Source organism: Acinonyx jubatus, chromosome B1 (assembly GCF_027475565.1).
Source record: "Acinonyx jubatus isolate Ajub_Pintada_27869175 chromosome B1, VMU_Ajub_asm_v1.0, whole genome shotgun sequence".
Classification (NCBI taxonomy): Eukaryota; Metazoa; Chordata; class Mammalia; order Carnivora; family Felidae; genus Acinonyx; species Acinonyx jubatus.
This window is the reverse complement of record NC_069382.1, coordinates 15,198,618-15,208,446: the sequence shown is the minus strand read 5'-3', so window position 1 is coordinate 15,208,446 and position 9,829 is coordinate 15,198,618. Positions and strand designations below refer to the sequence as shown.

The 9,829-nt window shown below is 41.7% G+C and overlaps 1 long non-coding RNA gene across 1 annotated transcript in view; it reads right to left on the bottom strand.

Annotated features, from left to right (window-relative positions):
* Nucleotides 1-9,829, bottom strand: part of LOC128314326 (uncharacterized) — a 74,322-nt gene that overhangs the window by 28,250 nt on the left and 36,243 nt on the right. The window contains exons 3-4 of the long non-coding RNA XR_008295839.1: nucleotides 8,490-8,532; nucleotides 4,307-7,836 (exon numbers count right to left, since the gene is read on the bottom strand). This is a non-coding gene — a long non-coding RNA (uncharacterized LOC128314326). The remainder of the gene's footprint in view (nucleotides 1-4,306; nucleotides 7,837-8,489; nucleotides 8,533-9,829) is intronic.

The following is a 9,829-nucleotide window of genomic DNA, read 5'->3' as shown; positions in this document are numbered from 1 at the left end:
CATCCTGTTTTCCACAGTGGCTGCACTAGTGTGCATTCCTACCAACAATGCAAGAGGGTTCCTTTTTCTCTACATCTTTGCCAACCCTAGTTGTTTCTTGTGTTTTTTATTTTAGCCATCCTGACAGGTGTAAGGTGGTATCTCATTGTGGTTTTGATTTGCATCTTCCTGATGATGAGTGACGTGGAACATCTTTTCATGTACCTAGTGGCCATCTGGAGGTCTTCTTGGGGGAAATGTCTGTTCATGTCTTCTGCCTCTTTTTTAATTGGATTGTCTGCAGGTTTTTTGGTGTTAAGTTATAGAAGTTACTTACATGTTTTGGATACTAACCCCTTAGCAAATACCTCATTTGCAAATATCTTCTCCCATTCAGTAAGTTGCCTTTTTGTTTTGTTGATGGTTTCCTTTGCTGTGCAGAAGCTTTTAATTTTGATGTAGTCCCAGTAGTTTATGTTTGCTTTTGTTTTTCTTGCCTGAGGAGACCTATCTAGAATAAAGTTGCTACAGCCAGTGTCAAAGAAGTTACTCCCTGTGCTCTATTCTAGGGTTTTGATGGTTTCCGGTCTCACAGATCTTTAATCCATTTTGAGTTTACTTTTGTGTGTAGTGTAAGAAAGCGGTCCAGTTTCATTCTTTTGCCTGTAGCTGTCCAATTTCCCCAACACCATTTGTTGAAGAGACTGTCTTTTTCTTATTGCATATTCTTGCCTCCCTTGTCATAGATTAATTGACCATATAATCATGGGTTTATTTTCTAGTCTGTTCTACTGACCTATGTATCTTTTTTTTTTTTTTTTTTTTTTTAACTAGGCTCCATACCCAACATGGGGCTTGAACTCACAAGCCTGAGATGAGGAGTTGCGGGCTCTACTGACTGAGCCAGCCAGGCGTCCCTATGTGTCTACTTTTGATTGCTGTTTTGATTACAACAGCTTTGCAGTATATCCTGAAATCTGGGAATGTGATACCTCCAGTTTTGTTCTTCTTTTTCAAGGTTACTTTGGCTATTCAGGGTCTTTGGGAGTTCCATACAAATTTTAATATTATTTGTTATAATTCTCTAAAAAATGCTGTTGGTATTTTGATAGAGATTGCATTAAATCTGTAGGTTGCTTTGGGTAGTATGGACATTTTAACAATATTTGTTATTCCAATCCATGAGCATGGGATATCTTTCCATTTCTTTGTGTCATCTTCAATGTCTTTGATCAACATTTTATATGTAGCTTTCAGAGTATAAGTCTTTCACCTTTTTGGTTAAGTTTATTCTTAGGCATTTTATTCTTGTTGGTACAATTGTAAATGGGATTGTTTTCTTAATTTCACTCTCTGCCCCTTCATTATTGTACAGGAATGCAACAGATTTCTGTTTATGGATTTTGTATCCTGCGACCTTACTGAATTCACTTATCAATTCTAGTAAGTTTTTGGTGGAGTCTTTAGGGTATTCTATATAGAGTATCAAGTCATCTAAAAATAGTGAAAGTTTTACTTCTTCCTTGCCAATTTTGATGCCTTTTATTTCTTATTCTAGTGTAATGGCAGTGTATTTTATTTCCATGTATTTATTTATGCATTTGTACTTCATCAGAAAAGGCTTTGAAGGGACATAACAGCAGTTATATTTTTGGGTTTGGCTTCACTTAATAAATTTATATATTTACCTTTCCAAAATGTATACATTAGTAAGATTTTATTTATTTTATTTTATTTAAATTTTTAAAGTGTTTATTTTTTTAGAGAGGGAGGGGGAGGGGCAGAGAGAAAGGGAGACTGAAGCAGGCTCCATGCTCTGAGCCATCAGCACAGTGCCTGACAAACTGTGAGATCATGACCTGAGCTGAAACCAGATGCTTAACCAACTGAGCCACCTAGGCATCCCAGTAAGATTTTTAAAAAAGAAGAAGAAAGAAAGAAGGGTGGCTTAGCCAGGTGAGCATCCAACTCTTGATTTTGGTTCAGGTCATGATCCCAGGGTTGTACGATCAAGCCCCATGTTGGGCTCCACATTGAGCATGGGGCCTGCTTAAGGTTCTCTCTCTCTCTCCCTTTGTCCCTCTCCCCTACTTGCACTCTCTCTCTAAAAAAAAGAAAGAAAAGAAAAGAATAGAAAAGAAAAGAAAAGAAAAGAAGAGGGAGGAGGAAGGGAAGGGAAGGAAAAAGGCAAGGCATCAGAGTAAAGGGAAAATAAAAGTAGAGAATGAGAAGACCCAAGGGGAAGTTCATGCCCAGAACGCCTGTGGTGAGGTCCTACGAGTTATGAAGGTTGGATGGGACACTCAGCCCTGAGTCCCCAAATGCTTGAAGAGAATGCCAAGCAGAAGACTCACCTTATAATGTGATTCAGTGAGAGGACCATAAAGCAATCTTGCTTTAAGATTCTAACTATTTTAAATCTCTATCAACAGATAGCTCATACCATGTTCTTGCATCACCTGCTGAAGGAAATCTGCCCAAATACCAGAAATTTATATTACACGAGTGGGGGTTTTGTGTGTTACAGCAGTCAACCGGCCCTAACACACCCTAGAGAACTTATTCCATAAATTGGTTTAATTACCTTTCTCTGTGTTTTGGTGCCCTGTCTTCAATTAGACTGCAAGTTTCTTTGGGACACTTTTTAAAAATTTTTTAATTGAATCCTCTATCCGCCGAGAGCCTAGCATAGAGCCATGCACCTAGTGAGCCTTCAGTGAATGCTGAATGATTGATTTGACAATGATCAATTTGAACTAATGGGGTGAAATGGAGTATTTGTGGTTTGTTTTCAATTGCACCCCGTATAGGATTATGTGCTCTCAGTCACTTTTAAGAAAGGTTCTTGCCCTCAAGGAACTTGAGACCCCATATATTCCTAGAGAGTGGAGATCTAAGGGAAAGAAATAAAATTGATATGTCTAAAAATCCATTTAAGATTTCTTTGAGAGATACTTATCTCTTTAATCCTGGAGGTTATTGAATGTAATAGAGGCTTGAGCGGATCTGAAACAGGGCTGCGAGCTGGGAGGAGGCTTGGGGCTGTTGGCTGAGCTCTGCAGCAAAGCGTGTGCCTTCAATTCCCTTGCCTGTAAAATGAGGTCAGTAGTTCCCAAGTGAAATTCTTTGGGTTAAGGTACACTGACTACCATTTGATTACATGTCTGTATGTCCGCCATGTGGTTTTGATGCACATCCAGATTTGGGAACTACTGCACTAGGTAGGTAGGTGATCTTAACGAGTGGGTTTGTCTTCTATAACATGGAAACGTAGTTTTCCTTTCTTGACCTAAGGTTGTAGAATTTAGAACTGGAAAGAGACATAGGATTGAATAATCCATCTCTTCGTGGGGGGTGGTGGGAAGCAAAAAGCACAATAAACACAAACACCTTTGGCTAGTCCAAAGAAGAAATGGAAAAATAAGCAGGTTTTAAGACGATAGGGTTATTCTTTCACAGGATATGAGAGAATTCATCAAGTGTTATTAAACAGGGAAGTCAAAGTTTCCATTGCAGCAACTTAATAAATATTTGTTGACTAACTGATTAGTGTGCTAATTCAAGCAAAGAAGGAATTTTGGTTACTGTTTGTTATTGTTTTAAAGCAAGGGTAATTCAGGATAAAAATTCATTGTGGATAAAAATTCATTCAGGATAAAAATATGCATTGTGTTCTCCTAAGCAACCTAAACTATCTATTCTGTTATTCAAACAAACACCCAAAAGGACTTAATGTATCCTTTGGCAACCAAAGATAGAACTCCCACTTAAGCTTCTTTCAAGTAGATATTGGTGGTTACTTTTGGTTATTGAGAAATATTGTATGATCCGTGCCCTGTGTTTGGCAAAGTAGAGTTTGGAAATTCTGCCCCTGTCCCCACCAACATTCCAGGAATTTTGGGCAGAACTTAACCTTTGAGGGTGGCTTCCTTCCCTGCCCCTGGGTGCTTATCATGCTGCTGAGGGATACAAAGGCTTTGAAAATAGGAAGGAAGGATCCCAGCTTCCTTCAAAAGTGCAGCCATCAGAAGAACAACTATTGATTCTGAAACTGAGCAATTTCCAGTGGTACAAAAAGAATTGACATATGATAGTAATTAGGCTATGTCTTCTATTCAACACATTCCAAATTATTTTCTATTCAGACATGTTCAAAATGTATTTTTATTCAGTGTATTCAAAATGTTCATTCTTCAAAAAGTATTCCCCAATTAGGGGAATGGCCTCCCTCTACATCAAGTCGTTCCCACCTTTATTCTCAGGGCTTAGAGGCCCCTTAAATGTTATTTGCCCTTATTCTAACCATGCACTCCCACTTCATGTATACTTGAATTATGTAAATTTTGAATAATGCTATGTAAAATAGTAATAAAATACAACTGAACAGGCAACATTCAAAATAGTGCAAAGTTCCTCCAAATTTGTATGATTCGTCTGGAATGGCATAACAGAGCCAGAGCACCAACTCAGTGAAATTTAAACCACATTTAGTCCCTTGTCTGGTGGCCGCTTACATTAGAGGTAAACAGAAACCCGCATGGGCCTTGGTCATTATCGTGGGAAACCATGGTGTGAATCTCGGGCAGAGGCTTTTGTGAGTGATTTTGTTGACACCAGTGCTGTTATTTTAACATGCATTGCTTCCATAGTTTGATATCTTTTCTAGCTTATGATAGTACCATCTAAACTTCTATAAAGTAGCAATCCTGAAAACGTGCTGTGACTTACTATGAAATGAAGTCAGATGGGATAGAGGCAGAAGGCCTGGCAGTGGCCGTGACCCTTGGTGCTGTTAATTTTAGGGAAAGACCACAAAATAAAAGGGATATTGCTAGGGCTTTTTAAAAGAGCATCATTAAAGCAAAATTATGCTACTATTACAGATGGTACACTCTGAGAACCTATCTCCTGGCCCATTTTGTGATTATAAAAAAATTATCCTTGGATTACGTGCGTTTTGAATGATGTAGTTCTTCAGGAATGCAGTTGACTTGTGAACATAGTGAATATCCCTCCTCGATTGCAATCTTTCAAAGAGGAAGCAGAAACCATCTGTTATTTCCATATTCCACACTCCACCTCCCTAATGATAATAATGGTGACATTGTTATAGAAATCCAGTGTTTACACAACAATGGTCTCAATTCCCCCTCATGATGACCCTGTGAGGTGAGTGTTCTTATTCTTTGCCCATCTTACCGACCTGGACCCAGAGATGTACAAACATTCATTGATTTGCCCATGTGGCTCGGCATGGAGCAGCCTGTAAGAAAACTTCCAGAGTGATCACTGTGGGCATCCAAATAAAGTTGCAAATTGTGCCTCTTCACAAACTAGCCCCCATGCATTCAGGAAAAGGAAAGACCAGAGAAAGGGGTGGAACACTCCTGATTGGCAGGTGGTAGATTTAATAAGCAAGGGAACTTATTTACGTGGCCTATCTTGGGTGGCCACAGGAAGAGTAGATCTCCATACCCGGCTACCAGATCTTAAAAGTTTCTAGAGAGGCCTTAACTGGGTTCAGTCAACACTACCATCCAGATGGTTTCAAGACCACATCAAGGCTATGTTCTTGGGGAAGTTTCTGGCATGAGGAAAGCAAGCAGAACATGCCAGGGGAGGGGGTGACAGGCCTCTGATTACCTAGGTTCAGCTCATCCATCAACCAGTGGTCCCGCTCTCTCAGTGACCTCTTCCAACACTCTCCCTATGTCCCTCCTGCATTATCTGTGACTGTGGCCCTGTATCTGTTTCCTTAGAGAATCACTTAGTGAGGACAACAGTTTCATTTGAGGCTGGCTGGTGATCAAGAAGTTTCCCTTGTGTGTATTGATGTTCCATGCATGGAAACGTATCTCTGGAGATGGAAAGGGGAAAAGAGTCACAAGCCATATCAGAGCAGAACTGTCATGGCTACGGGTCCCAGTGAAAACTGCAGAAAAAGTCAGGGGATAGCACTCTGTTTCCAGTCATAACCAATCATGAGATCTTGGACAGGCCCTTTAATCTCCCTGGGCCCTAATTTCCTCATTTGCAAAATAACACTTATCTAAACTAACTTACAAGATTGTTGTGAACGATGGAAATGTTTTCTTTCTAGCACACGTCATCTAAGGCAGGACAGACCTAAGGACTTAATGTGAACAAGCAGGCAGGAAGCCCTCCCCACTCTGCCAAAACCTCCATCTGCCCAGCCCTCCACAAGCTCCCTGGTGGCATGGGCAGGATTTTGTTGTTGCTGTTGTTTATTTTGAAAAATAAACTCAGCTTTTCGGATTCAGAGAACAAATAACAAATATGATAGCTGGTTAAAGAAACTGATATACATATTTATTAACAAACATACTTTGTTAGTTTTTACAGATAAGAAATTATGTCTCCTTCTGGTCTATAAAATCTATAAAATTATCCAGGTATAAGGAGTGAAATCAATTCAAAAGACTTTATTTTGGGAATGTCCAGAATAGGTCATTTAGATGCACTCATGAGGAATCGCCTCTCCTTGCTCTGAAATGTGTCCAGGGTAGAGTTTTGTTCAACCACAGTTGGGTAGGGGACTTGTCCTTGTCATCCAGAACACAGTATGTGGCTGTGCAAGTAATAGAGGGACGTGTCAGTCAAGCCTGAAAAGGCTCGAAGCTCCTAGAAGCACACAACCCTGGGGAGAGAGCTGAACAAAAGGCAAGAGTACCTCTTATTTTCTCCCCAGGCCACTGTCAGTCAGTTCCTTGTCCTTCAGTGCCAGCCCCCTCTTCCACAGTATCTCTAGTGTGCATGGAACTTAATGTGAGTTAATATATCTTGGGCAATGGTTATACACAGTGGGATTTGCTCCAGGGAAGGAGAAAAATAAGTTTTATCTTGTGATCAATTGATTTTGGCTGCCTGGAGCACCTTGTTGAAAATGAGTCTGAGGCAAGACTGGGTCAGGGGAAGAGAGTAATGAGAACCCACTCCACATAGCTGTATCGCTTCTCTTGGGCCTCAGACTCCCTGGAGATTGTCTTGGCTGGCAGCCTATGGCAACCAAGCTTCTTTGCTTTGTTCTAGACACACCAGAATTGCAAGCATATATAGAACACTCTCAGAGATAGACAGAGATAGGGCCACACAGAGAGACAGAGACAGATTTGTTATAGGAATTGGCTTGTGTGGTTATGGAGGCCAAAAAATTGGCCTGAGAACTGGGGGCCATTTGAGTAAATCTCAGTCTGAGTCCAAAGGCCCAAGAACCAAGAACACCAATGTTTGAGGGCAGGAGAAGATGGATGTTCCCAGCTCAACAAGAGAGCGTACACACGTGAGAGAGAGAGAGAGAGAGAGAGAGAGAGAGAGAGAGAGAGAGAGAGAGGAATAGAGCCTATCTGCCGTTCTTCCACCTTTTTGTTCTATTAGAGCTCCCAGCAGATTGGATGATGCCCATTACTGAGGGCAATCTTCTTTACCGAATCTGCCTACTCAAGTGCTAATGTCATCTGGAGTCACACTTGTAGACACACCCAGAAACCTGCCATCTGAGCATCGCTAAGCCTAGTCAAGTTGACATATAAAGTTAACCATCACTGGTGTGTCAGTTTGTATATTGAGAACAGTGGTGTTCCATCTTATTCATTGTATAAACCAACTGTATAAATGTGGAGCTCACACAGTGCTCAAATTCCAGATGATCTACCAAAGTTCCACACCCTCCCCCATACATTTAGCACCTTTAGTACTTACATTCTGAGGTTAAGAGAGGAGGCTCAGGGAGGTCACTTGACTTGCCTGGGGCCACTCAGCTAATTAGTAGAAGAGCCAAGACTGGAAATAATTTCTCTGTACGCCTCTGTCTTGGATGTGGCTTGCATGACCTGGTTACTGGTCAGATAGAACAAACCATGAGGATCAGAACCTGGGACTAAGCATACCTACCTAAATGGGACAGACACCTGAACAGAACACATTGAGAGACCTTTGCTAAAAGCAGGTACAGTCTGGGAAACAATGAGGTCTGTGAAGGTTGTGGCTACAGAAAGAGGTGGTGTAACCAACAGCTGTTGGAACCCAAGGACAAGCTGGGAGGAAATGATGTTGAGAGATCCTGCAGGCAAGTGGTGCCCTGGTGGCAGGGAGCAGGTCCCAGGAACTGGACCATTTTCAGGAACAGGTGTCTATCTCTGGGACAGCCTCTGGCACTAGAAACTCAGAAACTCAGCCCCACAGGGACTGATATGGTTGGCAAGAGATAAACATGGATATTCAAGTTTAAGTAATAGTGGAGGAACTCAATAACCAGGTGAAAGATGAGGTTCATTTTAGAGAGTAAAGCAAGAGCATTCAAGGCAGGGGCCAGAAAAGGATGTCAGTGTTGGGCTAAACCCACTGAGATGTGGACAGGATGTCAGACTGAGTTGAGCCTGCAGATCTGGGGTGTTTATAGGGGATGGTGCAGGGACAAAGGTGAGGGCTGCTGACCAGGCAGAATGTTGCCTTGACTTCCAGCCCAGTGCCCTTTCCTATTAAATATGTACCTGTTAGCAGTTCTGCAGAGCTGGAGACTTTTCACCCTTGTACCTAAAAAAAAACAACAACAAATGAAAGAAAGGGTAAAGAGACGAGGTTCTGATTTGCTCCTGCTTGTTTGAAGAAAGCAGTTGTATTTATTCGGATTTGGTGGCTGCATATTGGCCAACTCAAGCAAAAGAAAGTCATAGCCCTCACAAAGATTCTTCCATGGCCAAACTTCAAGTGCTGCACAAATTATAGGAAAGTGGGCACTTAAAAAATGTAGTCTGTCATCCTCTTAAAAAGTCAAGCAGGGCATAAAATGTGGGATTAATCAGTGAGATGATTGTCAGGTATGCTCATTGTGCAGGAAGAGAGGAATTGAGACCTATATCTAGCAGGATAGAGGAGGGGAAAGAATACTGGTCTTGGGATCAGAAGACCTGGGTTCTGAGCAAGACTCTATCCTTGTAGTTGCTCTGAGCAATGTCCTCCTCTATGACCTGGGGGACTCTACACCCCAGAGAGGGATAAATGTTAAATGGAATCATGCCTTTGTGAGTGCATTGAAGAAGTTGCAGAGAATGGTTCCCCTATAGTTTAAGTCCACAATCCCTTCCTTCTTTCTCAGCTATTCAGATATTCTTGTCTGAGTTGTGGAGAGAGTCCTCTGATTTGGCCTTTGTAGACTGAGCCTTGTGACTCACTTTACTGTTGCATAAGCTTGGTGGCCAGTCCTTCCAGCAACACTTCACCTATGACCAATCACACTCACGCTCTTAGAGCAGTAGGGAAAGGCTAAAATTCCTGCCACTATCCATGCCCCTAAAATTATTGGGATCAAGTCATATCAAACTAGGAGTGAGGAGGGACTCCTGGGTGGCTCAGTTGGTTAAGTGTCCAACATCAACTCAGGGCATGATCTCATGGCTCATGGGTTTGAGCCCTGTGTCAGCCTCTGTGCTGATGGCTCAGAGCCTGGAGCCTACTTCAGATTCTGTGTCTCCCTCTCTCTATGCCCCTCTCCCACTTGCACTTTGTCTCTCTCTCTCTCTCTCTCTCTCTCTCTCTCTCTCTCTCAAAAACAAACATTAAGAAAAAATTTTAAAAACCAAACAAATTAGGAGTGAGGGAAGTTGTCAAGATCCAAGAGAAGAAAATGAATGTTGACATGGAATCCCCATAACTTCTTTGTAATTTCTCCATAAGCACTCTCTCTCATCCCTAGTTCTCCTGGGGACACATCAACTGTCCACTCTTGAAGGGCATGTACCTCAAGCTGGACTCACTTCTGAAAGTCATTAGGTAATATGTTGCCCTCTGGAATTGGCCAAAACCAGCAGGCAAAGAACTGATCCTATTAGAA